Genomic DNA, 10,052 nt, shown 5'->3' with positions numbered 1-10,052 from the left:
GCCACTTCTGGCTTTTTTCTTTTTGCTTATATGGTGCTGAGGAATCGAACCCAGGGCCTCGAGCATGCAAGGCAAGCGCTCTACCACTGAGCCACCTTCCTAGCCCCTCAGTATTGTTTTTGATTTGTACTAATTTTATGGCTAACAATGTCCAGCATTTCTTCATGTAGCTATAACTATTTGAATTTATTCTTCTCAGAACTTTATTTCATTTGATTATTTGTTAATTGGATGTTATTCTTCTGCATTTTATTTTTTTCTGAGCTTTGTATACTCTGGATACTACTATCCAATGAATGTGAAGCACATGAGCAGCAAAGATAGTTGGCAAAGACTTTCTTTCATTCTGTGGGTTTTCTCTTGGTTGTGATAGTTGTTTCCTTTTGGCATGCAGAAACCTTTAAATTCAAATTCATTTGTCAATTCTTGCTCTTATTACCTGAGCAAATGAAGTCCTATACAGAAAACAATTACTATCTCAATATGTTTAAGTGTTTTCCTAATTTTTTTATAGTAGCTGCCTGGCTTTGGGTCTTCCATGAAGATGTGTGATACATTTTAATTTTTTGTATATGGTGAGAATTATGTATCTAGTTCCAGTCTCTTTCTTGTGGATAACCAGTTTTCCCAACACCACTTGCGAAGGAAGCTCTCTTTTCTCCAGCTTATATTTTGGTGTCCTTTATCAAGGACAAGATGGCTGTAGTTATGTGGGTTTATCTCAGATGTTCTGTTCTATTCCATTGATCTTTGTATTTGTGTGTGTGTGGGAGGCAGTACTATGCTTGTTTTGTTATTATAGCTCCATACTTAGAAGTCTGCTATTGTGATACCTTTAGCATTGCTCATTTTGCTAAGCTACCAGCACTGTCTGTAAGTTGAGTTTATATCATATTACATTGCCCAAAGTGTTTATAAGAGGTTTTTTTTCTAATTTACTTTATTGTTGTTTTAGGGATGATATACAGTGGGGTTACCTTTATATATATCAGGTAATAAGTACACTTCCTTTCACATAGTATCATCTGTTCCCTCATTCTCTCCCACTCCCTCTCTCCTATCTCTACCCACAAGTTGCATAGTTCACTTTCATCAATGTCTATTGTGCTCCACTGCTGCATTTTTTCATCCTTTTCTCTCTGATTCTTTCTATTCCTAATTTCTCCAAAACTTTGATCATAAAAGCATGTTGCATTTTGCTAAAGGCTTTTTGTCATTGCAATTGACATAATCACTTTTTAATTCTTGGTCCTATTTATATTCTGTACTACATGTATTTATTGATTATGTATTTTAAACCATCCTTGTATCCCTGGAATGTAATCAACTTGATAATGGTGTATAATCTTTTTAATGTATTGTTTTACTGATTAAAAAATATTTTTTATATTTTTATTATCTTTTTTTTTGGCCCATTGTGAGGCTTGAACTCTGGGCCTGGGTGCTGCTTCTGAGTTCTTCAGCTCAAGGTGAGTACTCTACAATGTGAACCACAGTGCCACTTCCAGTTTTCTGGTGGTTAATTGAAGATAAGAGTCTCACAGACTTGCCCTCCCAGGCTGGCTTTGAACCACAATCCTCAGATCTCAGCCTGCTGAGTAGCTAAGATTACAGGCATGAGCCACTGGTGCCTGGCTTATTATCTTTAAATAATGTTACAAAGTAATTAACATTAAACAAATCAGTTTATGAATAAAATGCATCTTGACTAATGTCATCTTTTCATTATTATCCCCATCCCTTCCAACCCAACCCTTCCTGTCAATTCTCTTAATTCATAGGATCTATATTGAATATTATGACTGCATTCTTCTCTACTTCTTCTCTTCCTTCATCTGCCCTCTTCCTCTAACCTCTCCTTACCTGTCAAATGCTAGTTTCCTGGTATTCATTTTGCTGGACTATGAGTTCATTTTTCTAAGGAATTATACCATTTTAATTTTTCCCTGAAAGTACCATATACATTTGTGTATACTTGCATACAACCACATTGTGTTTACATTTATAAATCTGATCTAGCTTACACATATGAGAAAATAATACACATTGTTCGTCTCTCTTAACCTGATTTACTTCACTTACCACAATTTCTCCAGGACCATACATTGCTTTGCAAATGGTATAATATTATTTTTCCTAATGAATAAGTAAAATTATATTACACACACAATATACATATGTATGTATAAACCACGTTTTGATCCATTCATCCATTGAGGGGCATCTGGGCTGTTTACATTCCTTGACTACTGTGAATAGTGCAAAAATAAACATGTTGTGCAGGTGGCTTTATTATATCATTATTTGCTGCATTAAAGGATAGTTCTATAACTTGTTTTTTGAGGAAGCTCCAAAGTTCTTTCTGGAGTGGCTGAACAAATTTACATTCAATGATTTCTGCATCTAAATTCATTAGTGAAAATGGTGTATAATTCTCTTTTATAGTTGTGTCCTTCTCTGGTTTTAGAATGAATGTTATGCTGGCTTCACAGAATAAAGAGTCATGTTTATTCCCTTTCAATTTCACGGAACAGTCTGGAATATGTTAGTGTTAGTTCTTTAAAAGTTGAGGATAATTCAGCAGAGACTTCCTGAGGTCCTGGGATTTCCCTTATTAAGAAACTAGTACTGCTTAAATCTTATCGCTTGTTATAGATCTACTTAAATGGTTTATATTTTCTTGGTTTAATTGTAGTAAGTCAATAGCACCTAGAACCCATTCATTTCTTTTAGATTTTCCAGTTTATTTAAATACAGGATTTTTGAAAGTATTCCCTCATGTTCCTTAAGACTCTATTAGTATTGGTTGTGATAGCATCTTTTTTTGTGTCTATTTTTGTTAATCTGGATATTTTCTCTCCTTATTTTAGTAAGAATGACTAAGGGTTATCAGTAATACTTATCTTTCCAACAACTATCTGCCGGGCACCGGTGGCTCACATCTATAATCCTAGCGACTCAGATGGTCAAGATCTGAGGATTGTCCTTCCAAGCCAGCTTAAGCAGGAAAATCCATGAGACTCTTACCGGCAATAAACCGTGGAAAAGCTGGGTAGAGCTGTGCTTCAAGTTGTAGAATGCTGGTTTTGAGAAGAAAAAAAAAAAAAGCTCAGGACAGTGTTCAGGCCCTGAGTTCAAGTTCCAGGATCAACACACACACACACACACACACACACACACACACACACACATACACACACACCACAAGAATCCGCAAAAAAAGAAAACCAAACAACAACAAAAAATTAACTTAATTTTAACTGATTCTTTATATAGTTGTTTTGGTCTCAATTTCATTGATTTCTGTCTTCTAAATTATTTGTTTCAACTGCTAATTTGGAACTAAGCTTGCATTTCTGGGTCTTTATTAAGAAAATTTTGGCTTGTGACAAGGAGCCCTAGACTTTCTCCTATTCCTTCCTGTAATGTTTTCAGGGTGTCTGCTTTGACTTCGAGGTCTTTGATCTATTTGGAGTTGATTCTTGTGCAGGGTGATATATAAGGATCTAACTTTAGTTTTCTACGGGTGTTTAACCAATTTTGCCAGTACCATTTACTGAAGAGGCTGTCTTTCTTCCATTCTTTTTTTGGGCTTCCTTATCGAAGATTAGAGTGGCCATAGGTCTTCGGGTTCATTTCTGTGTCTTTGATTCTGTTCCATTGGTCCTCAGGTCTGTTCTTGTGCCAGTACTAAGCCATTTTGATTACTATGGCTTTGTAGTAGAGTTTGCAATTTGGTATTGATATTCCTCCAGCTCTGTTCTTTCTGCTAAGGATTGTTTTTGCTATTCGGGATCTTTTGTTTTCCATATGAATTTTTGGAAGGCTTCTTCTATTTCATTGAAGAATGAAGTTGGGATATTGATGAGTAAATTGCATTGACTTTGTAGATAGCCTTTGGCAGTATTGCCATTTTCATGATGTTAATCCTCCCAATCCAGGAGCATGGGAGGTTTTTCCATTTCCTTAGTTCTGCTTAAAAACCGTTTCAGGTTTTTAAAGTTTTCATCATAGAGGTCCTTCACTTCTTTAGTTAACTCCTAGCTAAGATATGGAACCAACCCAGATGCCCCTCAGTAGATGAATGGCTCAAGAAAATTGGTATATACAATGGAATTCTATACTTCCATCAGAAAGAATAACACCACTCCAATTGTTAGGAAATGGAAAGACTTGGAAAAAAATCATATTAAGTGAAGTAAGCCAGAACCAAAGAAATATAGGTCCCATGGTTTCCCTTATTTGCAATAATTAGTATATGTCTAGGATAATCTTATCAGATGAGCTCAAAGGCTATGTACACATGACCATATAAGATGCTGAGTGAAATGAACCCAAAGATATGGACATAAGAGTTTTTTCTTTTTTGTTGTTATTTTAAATGTACTATGTGATTCTTTTCTTTGTTTCCTTTGTATGTTCTTCCTCCTATGGTATATCCCTGTTGTCACTGTATTTGATTTTGGTACCTTGTATCTTGTATATACATTTATCTAATTTGGGGAGGGGAAGGGGAATAACAAAATGCTGGAACAAGGACACAGGATGACCCATCGCAACAATGATACAAGACACTGTGTTGGAAATGAACTTTACAATTTCAGGGGGAGGGGGGAGTGAAGGAGGTAGGCGAGGGAAGGGATAGAGGGAGAAAAACAAAGGAGGGGGTAGCAATGCCGGACAAGAAAAGTACTCATAAACTTATTGATGTAACTGTAACCTCTTTGTAAAGCATCTTTACAAGAAAATAAAATTTAAAAAAAGATCTTTAAGGTATTATTTTAATGTAGGCACTTGTGGCTATAAACTTTCATTGTAACATTTCCTATGCTGTATCCCCAAAACTCTTTATTTTATATTTTAATTCTCATTACATTTTAGAAACTTTGTAATTTCTTTGCTTGATCCTTTAGTGACTCACTCCTCATTCAACAAAGTATTGTTCAGCTGGGAAGGTGGCTCAGTGGTAAAAGCGCTTGCCTTGCATGCCGGAGGCCCTGGGTTCAATTCCTCAGCACCACATAAGCAAAAAGAAAAAAGCCGGAAGTGGTGCTGTGGCTCAAGTGGTAGAGTGCTAGCCTTGACCTGAAGAGCTGAGGGATAGTGCACAGGCCTAGAGTTCAGGCCCCACGACCGGACCCAAAAAACAAAAAAAACCCCAAAGTATTGTTCAGTCTCCACATATTTGAATACATTCTGTGGTTTCTTTTGCTGTTGAGTTTTAAGTTTTATTGCATGATGACCTGATACAACACAGGGCATTATTCCAATTTTCTTTTATTTGCTAAAATTTGCTTTGTGTCCTTAATTTTTTTATTTTTATTTTTTGGGTCTGGTCGTGGGGCCTGAACTCTGGGCCTGGGCGCTGTCCCTCAGCTCTTCACCTCAAGGCTAGCGCTCTACCACTTGAGACACAGTGCCACTTCCGGCATTTTTTTCTGCTTATGTGGTACTGAGGAATTAAAACCAGGGCCTCGAGCATGCAAGGTAAGCGCTCTACCACTGAGCCACCTTCCCAGCCCATGTGTCCTTAATTATGATCAATTTTATAGAACTTTCTTCAGGCTGCTAAGAAGACTGTATTTTACAACTTCTAGGTAAAATATTCTGTTTATCTGTTAAGTCCATTGGATCTATGGTGTCAATCTATGGAGGTTTGTGTATTGATTTTTGGTCTGTGTGATTATCAGAAAGAGTGATTGAAATCTTCCTCTATCATTTTATTATATCTATTTTATTCTTTCTGAACTTTTGAATTCAGTAGTGTTTGTATAGTAGCATGTACCAAACTTCGGCACATATATGTTAATGATTTTAGCTGCTTGTCAGAGTTTGGTGACAATGCTGCCTTAAAGTGTTCACTTACATTTTTAAAAATACAAAGTTGAATTGTCAAGTGGAGCTGTGGCTCAAGTGGTAGAATGCTAGCCTTGAGCAAATAACAAATAAGCTAAGGGACAAGCACTCAGACCTTGAGTTCAAGCCCCTCAAAACGTAAAATGTTCTATTTATGTATTTATTTACTGTTCTTATAAGTGATTGCTAGAATATTTTAGATTTTGCCTGAAAACCATGCAGACATCTAGGTACAAAGAACAAAGAAAAGGTTTATTGCCACTAAAGGGGCCGGCAAGACCCCTTCTCACAAGGGAGAAGTGAGAAGAAGTGGAGTTTATTGTCTGAGGTGACCGATATAACCTAGGAGGTTTAGGAGGGGCTAGGTGGTGTTAGGAGGCAGAGACCCTTGTGTAGATGTGAGGGCCAGGGGCTTCATCATGGCAGACTAGGATTTATGGCTGCTGCCCAAATAGTAAATAAGGGCCTTGCAACTGCCCAAACCTAAAGGTCACTCTAAGGGACTCTTGTTGCCTTATATGGTGGTAGCTGCCCCAGAGAAGTGCACAAGGTAAAGGGGTATTGGAGCTGATTATTTATTATCTCTACTAAATGGTCCTAGTGTTGCCTAGGAAGGGAGCATGCTTAGGTGTGGAGAAGGAAGACGCATACTAAGCAATGGGAAAGCAGCTCATTGGCTAACAGTAATCCTACACAAAATAGATCTTTTCTTCCATATATATAGTTAGATATATCATATCTATTGATTCTTTTTACTTTTTCATACTTGATTTTATTGTTTACATAAACTGTTAAAGGATCCCACCTCTTTGCATCTGTAGTTTAAGTGGAAATACATTTGGATTGTATGAGAGCATTGAGATTTGGGGCTTGATGTTATTGTAGCATTCCCTGGATATCCTGACAGATACAAGTGATTAAAAAAATGACAACTATGTTTGACTCTTTTTTATTTTTATTTTTTTTATTTTAATTTTATTTTTTATTGTGAAAATACTGTACAGAGGGGTTACAATTACACGGGCAAGATAATGAGTACATTTCTTATCAACATAATGACTTGTACTTCTCATTGTTGCGATGGGTCCACCTGTATCCCTAAATGACTTGTTTTTCCCCCTTCCCCTCCACAAATTGTTTGACTCTTTTTGACATGGAAAGCCACATTCACTAACTTTCTAATTGCCTAATTGAAAGAGGGCAGAAGTTCAAAATTGTTCATGCTTATGGAAATGGAAAAGGCATCCATTACCTTACAAGTGGCCTTGCTGTTAGGCCCTTCCAGAAAACCACACAGACACCCAAGCACATAGGACAAAGAAAGGTTTATTGCCAGCAAAGGGACTGGCAAGGCTCTTTCTCACACAGGAGAAGCAGCATGGATCAGTATCAGAGGTGACCTTTATAACCTAGAGGGGCCAGGAGATGGGAACTTTGATGTGGATGTGTGGCCCAGGGGCTTCATCATGGTGGACTAGGATTTATGGCAGCTGCCCAATAGTAGATAAGGGGCTGCAGCTGCCCAGACTGAAGGTCACTGGAGGGCTGGGTTTCTTGTTAACCTTAAATGGTTGTAACTTCCCCAATGGAGTGCCATCTCAAGGTAAAGGGGAGAGGAGGCCCATGATTAGCTGCAAGCACCAAATGGGCCTGGTGCTCTATTTACTGCCTGCACCAAACAGGCCTAGTGATGAACTCTCTGGGAAGTGCTTTCTAGGTTCTGGGAAAGAAGCATGGGCTATGGGAAAGGAGTCTATTGGACAAACACAGTCTACCAGAGCCATAACCTTTCATTCTGCCATTGCTCAACTACATATTTGTTGGTGACCAAGTTAACACTTACTCATTTCAATAGTGCTTTTCTGTCATGGCCAATCATTCTATCTCCCATGTTAGGAAAATAAGGCTTTAGACAGTCTTTATGGATCATTCCCTCTTTTAGATTTGCTGATGTCAGCTATGTGCTTACAAGAAAGGTTCTTTATCTTTCCTAACCAAACACTGAATCATTTATCTCTTATACTACTAAAGAAAAAAATGTATTGTGAATAGCACTAAATACTGAAATAATGTCTGTCATTCCTAATATTATAGGTCATTTCTAATATTATAGACACACTGACTTCATTCCAAACACATTTAGAAAGCATAAAAGTATTAGAACTCTTTCCAGAGAGGCAGAGATGGGAAAAATCAAGGGTCAAGTCAAAAGTTAGTGAGATCCTTATCTCAAAAAATAAGTTGGAGGCTCAAGGCATGGCTCAAGTGATTGAGCGACAATGCAGTACTTCAGAGGCCTTGATTTATTTTAATTATTTTTGTGCTAGTAGTGGGGATTGAATTTAGGGTCAGGGCACCACATAGACTTTTCTTTGATTGAGAAAGTAGAATCTTTTCACTGAATTCATCTTTAAAGCTAAGAAAAGCACGGAGGTGAGTAATAAAATCAGCTCTGTTTTAAAAAAAGACACAATATGTTAGCGTATAAATGTAAAATTCTGTGGAGAAATGGAATGGGAATTCAGTGAAAAAAATAGTCACAATATCTTGCACTGTTAGAGAAGAAATTACTGATGTATTTTAATAACAGAATAATTGTGAGAATTAACCACGGTATTTATGTGTCTTTTGTTGTTGTTAGTTGTGGGGTTTGAACTCAGGGTCTGTGTGCTGTCCCTGAGCCTCTTTGTTCTCACGGCTAGTGCTCTACCACTTGAGTCAACACCACTTCTGGTTTTTGAGTGGTTAATTGGAGATGAGAGTCTCACAGGGACTCTTCCTACAGTGGCTGGCTTCAAACTGAATCCTCACACCTAGCCTTCTGAGTAGCTAGGATTACAGCGCTGAGCTTTATGTGTATTTTAAAGTACAATATCTTAATGTAATTGAAGACATCAAGTACTCTAGAAGTTGGACCTAATTGCAGGTTGAGTATCTGTAAACTGAAACCTGGAGATCAAAATCAGCGGTGTCTTTTGTTGTTGTTGAAATATCTGTAACCCCAGCTGCTCAGGAGGCAGACAGAGGAGAATCAAGGCTTGAGGACAGCCTAAGAAAAGTCAGTGAGATCCATTCTGAGAAATAAGGCAAAAAGACAAATATGGCTCAATGATAGGGATCACAGCTACAGGCCCTGGGTTCAATCTGCCATATAGCAAAAATACCAAGCAAAATGCTCAACATTTACTATTTTTTGAGACAAAATTCACACCCGGAAACCTTTTGTTTCACGAACCCAGTTACTAAAATATTGTATAAAATTACATTCATGTGTTGAAGAAACATAAACTCGTGTTTAAAATTGGATCCGATTTCCAAGATATCTCATGTATACGTAAAGACTCCAAATTTGGAAAAATTGCAAATTACAAAAACCATTTGGTCTCCATCATTACAGACAGGGCCACCCTCTCTGTATTTTAACATCCATTAAAATCTAATTGATGCCATCCGAAAAAGAACCCTTCCTTGGAAGCGTGGCTCGTGCTGCTGAGGATGGCAGAATAGAGAGGGCTGTTTTCGCTGAGCACAGGCTTTAGGTGGTCTTGCTCCAATGGGGCTCTAGACGGTGCATGGACCAAGGCGGCGTTGCGGGGGGGGGGGGGGGGGGACGGGGCTGTGTGTTCCAGAGTCGCTCCTATACCTCGGTGTGTGTGTGTATGTGTGTATGTGACAGCCACAGAGGGTGTAAGACCTTGGCAAGACCTTGGCTTGCCGCGGGTGGGGGGGGGTGCGTGGAGGAGGGGACCCTGCCATCCCGGGTCGGTCCACGCCGGACTCGGGGAGGCGGCCTGGCCCCGGGCTCCGGATCGATCTACCCCGGATGCCCCCACTCGGCCGCCCGCTAGGAAGGCAAGCGCCCTCACCGGGCCCGGGAACGTTTCCGCCCGGGGACCAGCGACCACCGCCGCGGGAGCTACCGAGGCGTTTTAAAAGCGCGAGGCCTGGGCTGGAGGCGTGGCGAGGCGGATATAGCGCGAGTCTCCATCTCAGTAGGAAACAAAGCGGAACAAAAACTGGAGCCCGAACCACTTTCACTTACAAGAAGTGAGCAAAAGCCACAGCGGCGTTCCAGAATGTCCATTTCCATCCCGCGTCAGCAGGAAGTAGGCCCCGCACGAAGTTAGTCCACACCAAAGTCTCCAACAATCTCTCCGCGTGCCCGCGCCGCCCCGCGCGCGTCCCCGCCAAGCGCC

The sequence above is a fragment of the Dipodomys ordii genome, unplaced genomic scaffold, assembly GCF_000151885.1.
Source record: "Dipodomys ordii isolate 6190 unplaced genomic scaffold, Dord_2.0 Scaffold114, whole genome shotgun sequence".
Taxonomy (NCBI): domain Eukaryota; kingdom Metazoa; phylum Chordata; class Mammalia; order Rodentia; family Heteromyidae; genus Dipodomys; species Dipodomys ordii.
Note: the sequence above shows the minus strand (reverse complement) of the source record.